This window comes from Denticeps clupeoides, chromosome 16 (genome assembly GCF_900700375.1).
Source record: "Denticeps clupeoides chromosome 16, fDenClu1.1, whole genome shotgun sequence".
NCBI lineage: Eukaryota > Metazoa > Chordata > Actinopteri > Clupeiformes > Denticipitidae > Denticeps > Denticeps clupeoides.
Window position 1 is genome coordinate 16,808,263 of NC_041722.1, and position 11,968 is coordinate 16,820,230.

At 47.7% G+C, this 11,968-nt stretch overlaps 1 protein-coding gene across 1 annotated transcript in view; it reads left to right on the forward strand.

Moving 5' to 3' along the window:
• The window catches only part of zfhx3b (zinc finger homeobox 3b), a 119,506-nt gene that overhangs the window by 72,790 nt on the left and 34,748 nt on the right, over nucleotides 1–11,968 (forward strand).

Genomic DNA, 11,968 nt, shown 5'->3' on the forward strand with positions numbered 1-11,968 from the left:
TCAGAACACCTATAAACTACACCTACATCTTGCCATATTTTTTTTTCCTAATAAAAACTTCCACTGCATTTTTACAGACTGTGGCACAGCCAGCGAAATGCTAAAGCGAACGCATTTTAATGCCAATATCCTGCTCCGCTGGAGAAATGGGGGGGGGTCGTAGAATTAGCCCCATTCTGCTCCATGTAAAATTGCATTAAATGCTACATCGTGCTGTCACACCCAAGGCCCACCGTAAAAACAGACTTCGCTTTGGGCGAAGACAACACAATCGCATAATGCTATAGTAATTCATGCAGCCTCATTGTTTTTTTTTTAAACGTTATAGTAATTATGAGAAATACTTGTACTTTTCCTCAGCCCAGCCACGGCGAAAGCAAATCTCATTTTCAAAGCAAAAAGCGGGGAAAAGGCGCTCTGAATAATCATTGTGTTTAATGCTCTAGTCATAATCCCAGGTTTTATGATGGTTTTCTAATGATTTTCTAATGATGTTAAATATTAGTAGAGAGTACAGCCATAATTTGAACGCAGCAGTCATTTTTTCCCCTCTTTCCCCCACAACACTTTATCAGCCCACCCCCAATTGCAACAGCAATGAATATTGCGGTGATTTGGGGTGGGTGGGCGTTCGGGGGAGAAGAGAATGAGATTTAAAGGCCATCCCATTTCGGTGTTATATTCTTCCCATTTTTTCCCCCTTTCGTTATCCATCATAAATCCTCATCAGTGTAACATCGGAAGCCTCCGCCTCGGCTCCGCTCGCCCCAGGTGGGAATGCGATTAGCCGCAGTGGCCATTTCATGCAACCAGCTCTACCGCTGTTGAATGATCCGACCGCGCTGCCACCCGGGCGCTGATGAAAGACCGTCCCCTACATCACACCGACTGGGCCTGCCCCCCAGTAGAGAAAATGCCACGGAGGCTCTTGGGAAATAAATAAGGACGAAAGGGGACAAAAATGCAGAGCCAAAAACTGAACGGTCAGGGGGGTGCGAGAGAAAAAAAAAACATCTCCTGAATGGCCATCAAACAAGCTCTCGGGTTAAACCTCACCGCCTTGTGAGTGACAACACAGGATGAAAAATATGTATTGAAGACAAAAGCTTTGTCTCCTTCCCGGGCTTCTTCAATGAATTACACCCCCCCCCCCCCCCCCATATCCCTCCCCCCCTGCTTTTTAATTAAATGGCTGCAGCTCCATCTCTCTATCCGTAGTTCCCCATTACAGAGGCCAGATAAGGGATTGCTATCTGTAGCATGTTAAGAAAGGCTGCTGGGCAGTGAAGCCTCATGAAATTTGTCACAAGATCTCATTTTCCTCATTGCCAGACGTGATGTTTATAATTGATGTGGAGGCAGTAGTAATTTATTGGCCGTCCACAATTATCACCCCCCCCCCTCCCCTACGAGCTGGGGGATGTGACTGCAATTTCGATGGTGGGCCGTGTGTACGGCGAGGGGTACAGAAACGGGGAGGGGCGTCGCCTACGGTTTTGCAATGAGGCAGTGGCACCGTGCGGAGACCCCGGGGTTCAGGGTCTGACCCCTGCACCAGCTGGGCGGTCACATGCACACACTCAAACACACACACACACACACACATTCGCCATCTTGCACAGTAGGACGGAGGTACGAGTTGCCCACCACGGTGCCTGATCCACTATTACATGCACTCAGCCCGAATTCATCTGCCCCCTAATTTCCTTTGATTTCCCCCCGGGATTTGTCTTAAACAATCCCGCAAGGGGAGCACTGTAGTCATTAGAATACTGAAGAGGATCAGGGACTCACGCGCCATCAAGGGAAAACGCAATCAGGCATTTATTATTATATTTTAATCAAATTGTGAATTTATTTACTTCATTACCTTTGGCTGGCTGATCCAGAAAAATGTAAAGACACACTCCCTGCATGCCGAATTTATCAGCGGAGTCTTAAAAACAGAAGCGGGAATCAATCATGGCTCTTTTGAAGCCTGGCCTCGGTTTTCAGATTTCCAAGCCATGTTCCGAGTTCATTAATTTCCTCGCCTGGTCATAACATTAAACATTGAATTAATAAATCTTCACATTCACAATGCAGGTCGGGCAGCCACCGCATTTAAAAACAAATATAAAAAAACGGACGGCTATTAACGCAGAAATATCATTAGTAATGCCGTATGAAGGCATAAAAAAAAAAAGTAATAAATAAATAAGATGGAGGGATATGTAGGTCACATGAGCCGTTTGAGGTGAGGACATTATGCTAGGTGCCGGTCCACTCATTAACAACATCTCCACCGCCGGTCGCCTCCCCGGCGTGCACCGGAGCCGGATCGCTCATCATTCCGCCTGTCCCCCCAGCCTGTCCCCCCAGCCTGTCCATCGCTTCCTGGGAATGACACGGCCTTAAGAGGCGGCCCTAAATCCCCGTCCACGAACGAAGCCGGAGACCGGGGCGTCGCAGACGAAAAATGGAAAATAGGAGGCGCGGAACGTCAGTCACTGTAGCGCGAGCGCCATTTTAGCTCGTGAGTCACTGCACTTTTGAAAATGAATGGGTTTTAAATGGCTGGTTCGCTGCCATCTTCAATGAACTTAAAAAGAGACACGAGTCGATACACTGGGAGTCGTCTGATCCCTGTTGGTTTATGACTACATCCGTGTATACTCACATCAACAAAGACCCCCTTCCCACACACACACACACACAAAACACCTTTTTCTATTGTTAATTATTTGTATATATATTTGGATCTGTTGTACAGTCATTTCCGCAAGATGTGACTATGGGAGGAGGGGCTTTTTTTTTTTTTTTTTGCTTAGTTTTTTGGCGGTGGTGGTGGGGGGTTGTCTTTGATGTGCGCAGCTCATGGAGTTTTGTTGTGTAAAGGTTTATCAGTGTGAGACATTTCCTGCTCCTCGGTGCAGGGCTTTGTGTCAAAAGCTGTCATGCACTTCCCCTACAGCGGCGGGATGAGAGCTGTCACCGCAACCCCAACGGCTCCGCCCCCGCCCCAGCCTCCCCTCCCGGGCCACCACTGAGCATGCCCGGTGCGGTGGGGGGGTTGGGAACAGAACCTGTTTGTTTTGTCTACCTGTACTCCTGTTGTGCTGTTGCCAAATTAGACTTTCAAATCAAAAAGCCAGTGGGAGACAAGAGTCTCACTTTTTTTTTTCTACCTCCCTTCAGTTCCTTTAATAATCCTATCTGTTTACTCTTTGGGGAGTCATTTCTATATTTTCTTTAAATGCAGAGATTGCCTTTAATATAGTCAGCGGGCAGACTGTTGATCGAGGGGCGTGTGTCACGGATTGAGGGATGGAGATGGTGCGTGGGGCGCCCACCGTTCTATTATCTTTATGGTGTAAAAAACACGCTTCGGGCAGTCAGCATGAAATTGTTAATTGCTCAGCCCACTTGCGCGTGGCTCAGGGGACAGAAAACAGCGAGAGGCCACAAGGAAGACCCCCACGTGGTGAGAGTCACATGCCAGCGTTGGTGACTCCATGTAATCTGGGTCCCATTCTCTTGGGTCTTGATCCAGGCCAAAGGGGCCAGTCTACCTGAGAGTGGGCAGTAATGGTGACTAGGTGCAACTTTTGTAGGCCCTGCTTAACACTGTAGCACTAGGATCTTCTGCATATAGGAACCCACCCCCCTGGTGAGCTCCCCCACAAAGGAATTACTCCCCTAAATAATATCATCTGATGATATTATACACTCATTTTGGATTAAAAATTGGTCATTGGCCCACAGATCTAGGTGCTAGTGTTTCTTACAGCATTCTTTTGGCCAATGAATATATATTGCTATTACTGGTAGTCCCAGGTGTCGTAGACCTACTCTAAATCAGTACCCCCAAAAGGACAATCGTTCCTAGTTCCAAACACACCACAAAGATGGCTATTCCACCAGTAGTTCTAGGAACGGTGACATAGTTCCAACGGTGCTAAAGGGCCTATAGAACTGACCAACTCGCCGCCAGAAGCCCTGTTGGTGTTAAAGTCCGGGTAAAATGCATATATACAGTCGACAAATCGAACACTGGGGACACTGGTAAAAGGACTCGTAGGCAGCTGTCCAGATCATGCCTCTTCAGAGGAGTTTGTGGAGGTCAGTGGGACAGTAACCACCGACAGATGATATGCATTAGGTGTGTACACTGTCAGCAGCCATTTTATTTGTTTAAAATAACTCCAAGGGAGTTTTGAGCGTAAAATGTGCAGCGCCCTATTAAAATAACACGCTACGCGCTCTTATCGGCTAAGGCGTGGCGGAGGATGAGCACTCACAAGGTGTTGTCCTCAAATAGGATTTCTGTGGCTGAGACATCTTCCTCGGATGATATCCCCCCTCATTGCAGACACTTCCCCGAAAAAAGAATGATCTGTTATTACGCAAATGAAGTGCTGTGGGCCCGACGTTTAAATCCCTCCACTTTGTCATGGTGCGCTCAGAGTTGTCACGCCCCTCTTCTCCCATTCAGAGACTACCGCTCTCCAATCACAGACGGCGGCGGCAGGCAGCGAGCTGCTGGGATGTTTAATGTCAGCCTTCTTCGTTGGAGGGGTTAGAAAAAAGGGGTGACAAGGAGAGGATTCTAAGTGCTAATCAATGGGTCTTAAAACGCATCATTGATCTCAGTTTAAAACATAAAAGCGGGGTGGAAGTTTCAGAGGAAACAGTGGGTTTAGTTGGCTGTGGTGGATTTACACTGGAGTCGGGGGTGCAGCTGGCTCGGGAGGAGGAGGCCGTTTCTTCGTAATCACGTTTGAGGTTTGCTTTTGGAATTTGCATTGCCATTTTTAAAACGGTGTCATTTTTCCACCTTTCAGAAATCACCCCGTGTGCCAGTTTGCACAGGGCCCGACTTTCACTTGTGAATTCGCACTGGCGTGTCACATTGTCAAGTCACAGAAAACCCAGGAGCGAATTGAGAGAAAAAAAGGCCTCACTCGGCTGCCAGGACCATCCCCAGGAATGATAGGACCGGGGCGGGCAGGGCACGTGGGAAAGCGGAGAGGAATGGCAGCTGCTAGGCAGGAAATTGATTGCATTAATTGATATGCCAATATGTAAGCTTGTTACATCCACCATTGCGTAGGATGATGGCTAACAAGTCCTGCTGATCAATGGAACCTATAAAGGCTTCATCCATTAATGAGCAATGTGGTAATTAATGTTATCCCTAAACCAATTAGACCGAGCGCTGCATCTAACTGGTAAGCGCGGTGAGTGTTCGAAACCATTTGTATCCCTTCGACCCTCCCTCGCTGCTCATCCTGTCTGCCTCCAAGTTCCCTCCCCTGGTGAATTCACCAGGACCGGCGAGGCCCTGACACGTTAAAGATTTTTGCTCTCCCTCCCGGACGCATTATACTTTATTTTTAGCCGCCACTTTTGTGTTGTCGTGTCACCATGTCGTGCCTCCGGACCGGTGTTTTTGTGATTTGGAGCCTGACGTGCTGTGCAGGAGCCTGTAATTATCTGTAATGATTGTTGTGGCTTCCTGTCCAGGTCTGGGATGCGCCACTCGGCGGCGCGGGTGCCGGCCATATTCCAGACCGTCTCCTCCTGTTGACGCGTTCCTCGCTGGTGACCTCATCCCCACTCACCTGGTTTGTTACGAGCGTCGGGCAGACTTGCCGAGTCCCTCCCTCCCCCCCGAGGCCACAGCTGTTTATGAATCCAGATGAAGAGTGACAAACCCAAGCACTCGATAAAATGGGCTCTGATAGACACCCAGTCTGTACAGGAAACACAACACGCTTATAAATCAATACTATTGTTTTCACATTGAGGAGCAGGACCAGTCTTGCCTGGAATCCATTACCTCACTTATCAGGGAACATCATTCTAACAGAGCATTGCATTTTTTCCCCCTTCACCCACATTCTTGGCCAGAGCGGAGAAAGATTTTTAAAATGTTTTTTTTTTTTTTTTTTTATGCCTCATTCCTAAGATGGAATGAGTGAAGATTTAAGGACAGACTTTTAAAATTTAATTGAGGACCTGGTAGACTGGATTCAGAAAATAAAGAAAGGCCCTGAGAAATGATAGACGTGTTATTTCATCAGCCAACGGGCACATCAGTGCGTTTTCTGCGCTTAATGCAAGAGCCGACACGAGGAAGTGGCTGCTTGTGTAATTGTTTTTCATAAATTATTGAGTCTCTCCTTAATTATGCATTTGTTTTGGTGTGGTGAGGCCTATCAGGGATAATGTGTGCAAAAATGTGTGATTTTTTTTTTTTTTTGGTAACATGTTTACGCGGTGCCAGGGGACAGAGCTGAGCCGTGAGTCATTACGCGGGCTTCACTTGTCAGACAACAGAGAAACTTGAGTCTAAATGACTCCCATCATTTTCTTTTTTTACGTAAACGAGACAGCTTGTACATCTTAAAATTACACAACAGCAAAAACGAAAAAAATATCTGAGCTTACAATTTTTAAGTCCTACAAACATTTTCATTTGGCTGCAAATATGTCTTAGAGGTTGAATCATGTCCAGCTTGCAGAAAAAAAAAAAAAAAAAGATGGCTGTTATGAACAACATAATCAGAACATTGAGGTCGTAACATAAGCTCCAACACTTCTGAAGACTTTATAAGGAGGGTTATGCAGCGTTGCAGGCTGCCTCCCCATTGGCTGAGCCCGTCCTGCCTCTAAGGCCAAAATCTGCAGTCTTAATCGGTGCTTACAGCTGGGCAGGCTAAATAAACAGTAAGTAAGTTGTCTTGGGCGAAGGAACGTCAATGCCTGCAACTTGCTCCAGCCTTCTCGCTGAATGGTTGCGTATTGACCCCGCAGGACCCCCGTGGAATTCCCTAATTGAAAATTAATATTGAATCGATGCCGCGGGCCATTTGCATATTGATTATAAACATCCAGGAAGGCACCAAGTATGTGGGGAATCAATAGGGCCCTTCTGCAGCAGGCCGAGCGCACTACATCACATGGCAGCTGCTTGCTCCCGGGGTTAATGACTGCCGCTTGTTAAGGAGCTCTTGTCAGGTGGAATCCAGCCGCGGGGGTTGGAAAGCATGGAAGCTCAGAGCTGGCAGCTGAGTGGGTTGGGGGGGGGGGGGTGAGACTGTAGGGCGGGCCCGATGGTATGTGGTGGGCACCGTCCCACAGCGAATGACACTCCAGGCCTCAGAGGCCGATGCACAGCTACCAGAAAGACCATGAGCTGATGGATGTCTGGTTCCATTCATTATTATTATAATGGAGCTCTATAGACGCATCAGGACATTCCATCGCAGTAAATTCCATTTCTCCTATTTCTCTCGTAGTGTCTTGAACATCCAGGGAGCGTTTCGTTGATTTTGACTAAGTAAATGTCATTAAAGCCAAAAACCAGTCGTATTGCGAGCATTGCTCTGCGCTGTCACGTTTTCTTTTTCTAGACCTGTCTGAAGAGGACGTCCTTCCATTTTGTTCCATTCTCAAAAGGACAAAACTGCACTCTTTCCCCTCGTCCCTCCGCGCTGAAGTCTGGACTGCGTTGAAAGTGCTGCGATAGCACAGCTGTGCGTGTGGGTAGCCTCCTAATCCAGTGGCCCGAAAGCTGAGGCCGTGACAGTAATATAACCTGGACCTTCTCCCAAAGAGACGGCCGCAATATTAGACAGATCAAGCAGATGCTTTTTAATTTAAGGTGGAACATTCGTAGCATTACCAGGCAAAGCAGGAGTCAAGTCCAGCACTTTAAAGAGCAGATTAGGATTCAACACATGCATTCCTCTCCCAAAACTCCCAATAATTTGTTCCACATGTTGGACGGAGACAGTAGGAGCTGGAGAGAGGGCGAACCAGATGAAAGACAGAGAGGGGGAAAAAGCAAGAAAAACATTGCGAGATTGGCAGGGACGCATATTCTTCTCTCGGTAGCCTGGGTCTGCACAGGAGATGGGCACCTTTTCACAGCCTACGTTACCTCAGGCACACTTTTTTTGGCTTTACTTTCACGAGGAGGAGGGCGGGGAGAGACCCCTTTATGTCAGCCAAGCGGCCGTGCCGAGTGAATGCTGCTGTTCCGGCCAATGTCTGGAATCGTGAAAACCCTGCCACCCCCACTTCTCCAGCCTGACCGCCCCCCCCCCCCCTTCCTTGCCGGGAGCCACGGTCTGGGAGGGAAGAGGCAAGGCCCTTGACCAGGGAGCCAGGCAGCATCTGATTGCTTCATTACGGCCCCTTTCATTGACTTGGCTGCACCGAACTGATGAACTGAGGCAGTGGACAAGAGCACATAATTGGGAGAAATGAATTCTTATCACACCCTTCTCAGGAGGCCCGCGGTCCTGGCGGGAGCCACGCGAGGCAGGCCTGGCTGGAGACGGAGGGGAATGGAGGACGCGGACTGGTGGCTGGCGCCGACGGACAGCAGCTGGAGTCTCGGCATTCTTTCAGCGGGCTGTAATTGAAACGCCCAGGACCTGTTTATGCAGAACAGGAATTATTTTATTTGCCGCGATAACCGATGCCTGTCTGTTTGGGTTATTTGGCATCTAAGCTCCCCCTTCCGCCCCTTAAAGTTTATTTTCCCGGCGCAGCCCCCCTGGAGAGAAGCTTGTGTTAGTTAGTGTCTTCACCCAGTCCCATCATCAAGCATGGAGCCCAAATGTTTACCTGGGGGATGAATAATTAATGCGCTACCTGCTCTGAATTTCACACGTACACACACGTCTCAATGTGAGACGGACCGCCGGCTAATTAAAGCGAGTGGAGTGGAGCCCACCGTACCCATCCCACCACATCGGGGACAATATAGGAGCAACAAACAAAAACACCGAGCTGCACTGCAAATAAACAGATGGGGGTTTAATGCTAACAGGCTGGCAGTGTGCGGGCACCGGGCGGGCCGGGCCCTCGCAACCAATTTAGCCCCGGCCCGAGTCTCCAAGGGACTGGCACATTGTTAATCCCTGGCCAGACCCCGGAGACTCGGAGCTGAGGAACACTCCCTCTCTCTTTCTCTCCGGCTCACTCATTTCCATGTCCTTTCTGCACCGTCAGCACTAAAAGAGGACAAAAAGCACACACGCAAAGCGGCTAACCTTTCATTCCGCAAATGCCGCTGATGTGATCCCGGGACCATTAGGCTAACAGTTTTCCCTCTCGAAAGTTCGGAAAGTAATATTAAATTATGTGGCACTTGCATTCCTCATAACGTTCCCCCCACACTGCATAAATTAATAAGCCTATTTAGCAGCCAGCGCCTGATGGGCTGAGCAGCCACCGTCTTTGATCTGCCTCTGCGCCTGTACCTTTAGCGCTCGGCGCGGAAAAATGGATACCGCAATTACGCCGTGTCGGTTGGTTGTACACGGAGATGTGGCTTTTTTTTTTATTTTAAATGACATCTTTCCCGCGAGCACAACAAGTAGCATCAGTTAAATAAGGCGCTGTTTTACACACACACCCCGTCTCTGGTCCAGCGCTTCAAGGAGCACGATTGGCCTGGTCTTCAGTGAAGATGTTTGGTTTGGTGGTGAACATGGTCCGGAGATGGGTCGCGAATGTGAAGTCCACCGATGGCGCCCGGTGAAGAAAACTGAACGAAACTGAGGAGGGAAGGAAGAGACAAGAAGCGGTTTAAATAGTCCAGAATGGCGAAGTCACTGCTCACTGAAGTCATTAAATTTCATCTTTATTACACACCACACAAAAGGACCGGGTGGCAATTCAGTTCCTGCTCTTCGACATAAGATAACTAGCAAACAACTAGTCAAGGGTCTGTCAGTTTATGCTGAAGAAGGAGTAATTGATTTGTCGATAAGGAACTCTTCCCATGTCTATAAAAGCACCAGGCGCTTTCAGAATGACGGGCAGTGCGTTCGGACTTGTTTTAAGTCCAGCTGGTCTGTGCTCGTCCTCAGTACGATCACTCACCACGCCGCCTGCCCGTCACCGAGCCAAAGATAACCCGCGGGAGTACCGGTGAATGGCTGCGTCAGCCAGGTTTCTGTGTGTCACCATACTACTAGAAAACTCAGGAGAGGAGGGTTTTTTGAAGAATCATGTCGTCGGAGTAAATCCGGAGTTAAAAAAAACGGGAAGCGTGACGCACGTTTTCGTTTGCTTGGCAGGGAATCACATCTACGGCCCACGGTGAGCAGTTAAAAGCCCAAACAGGAAAATGAAGTGGGCTCACTTGACACACATGACCCATGGCACTGGAGCTGAATGCATCAAGGCCACCGGAGGATGTGCACTCAGTTTACATTATTAGGACTTATGGACAAGCGAGAGAGAGAGAGAGAGGGGGGAAATGAGGAAGAGAAGGTTAGAGAAAAAGACAAAAGGGGGTTGGGGAATAGGGGGAAAACTCAAAACGCAGCCGTCATTGAGAAGATTATCTTTTTTTTTTTTTTTCCTCGAGTCTCTTCTTCTTCGATGAGCTGGCATCTATACAGCAAATTGGTAAACTGATTAGATTGAGATTAGTACGGGCTGATAAGAGATTGGATGGATATAGTGTTGAGATTAAATGGATAACTAGATCGACTGTGAGATGAGAATCTTTCCCCTTTGCCTCCCAGTCCCTTTTGTAATTAAGGCTCTAAGGTGTGTGCATAATCAAATAAATAAATAATGCTGGAATTATGCGATAATGAATTAATACATTACAAGAGGAAAATAAATAAGCTCCAGCTAATTGCACAAGATGAGTCTTTTTCATTACCTGTTTTAGGGGGAAATCTCATTATATGCACCACAAAATATAATCCGCCTTTGGAGGCATGTGCATTGTGCAAATAAATAAATAAAATTTTTATATATATATATATATATATGGGGTATTAAAAAAAAAAGATTTAGAGGAGAAAGGAGCAGGAGCAGACGTTGCTTTTGAAACACACCATGTGATGCTGTCTGACATTTTCCTTTTTCAAGCACCTCAGGTGTTGCCCCTGAAAAAAATATCCTCTCTCATCTCTTCCCTACAAATTAAAAATGACTGAGGAGAATACGCACAAAAGAGCTCCAAAAAAAAGAAGAAAAAAAGACAAAAGCCAGAGCCCTCATAAAGAAACAAGCCCCAGCTCCCACCTAGCTCTGTGCTAGCAGACTGTTAGCAGGAGACGGTAGGACCCCAGGGCTGTCCTTATACGTGCCTGTCAGTAAGTCCTGTCACTCCCTCTCCATGTCTCCTGTGGTGTGTTCCATGGGAAGGGACTGTGTCAGATTTAATGCCTTTATAAGTCTGGGTGTAAATTTGATTTTAAGATTTGCAGAAAATATTTTTTTTTTTTTCATGGGACTATTTTCCACAAGATTTCAGAGCTTAGAAATATTTGAGCTAATAGAGCTTGGTGTGGGAGTGGGATTTGTAATTAAACACATCCTTTTTTATTTAGAAATTATGCTAGAATACACAGTAAATAGCCTGTAGTAGTCATTTCTAGACTGAAAACAGGCATAATTACTGCAGAAGACAATGTATACCTATTAAGCCTCATTACAGTACATCCACAGAAAGCAATTCAATTAACACTGTTTGCTTCTGCCTCCCAATGAATGTAAAAAATTTTATATACAAGAGAACGGTTATTCAGTAACTACGGCTCTCTAGGCTGTAATTGTGCTGCTAAGTGCTGCATGTCGAGATCTTCTTATCGTCCGCATTAGTGATATCTGTCAGGTTCAGATGGGACTCGGGCGTCCCCTGCGTTTGCTGAGGCGTGTGTTTTGGGTAGGGTTGTGTCTGGGCGGAGGGGGTTGGGAGAGGAAGAGTCTGACGGGCGCTAAATAATTTATCGGGGCCGCAGGACCGCAGCCACAAAGACCCCAGGCCGTGCAGCGGGGCGCCTAGCGACATCACGCTCTCAGACAGCGGCCATTAGAAGCAAGGCCGCCGAGGTGGTTGCCGTGGTGAGTGGGAGGGGTGGGGCTGCGGAGGTGGCAGGAAGTCCACCATCGCCAGCGCACAAGGCCACGTCAGCACAACCAATTGCCACGTCCACCCCCGACGTCC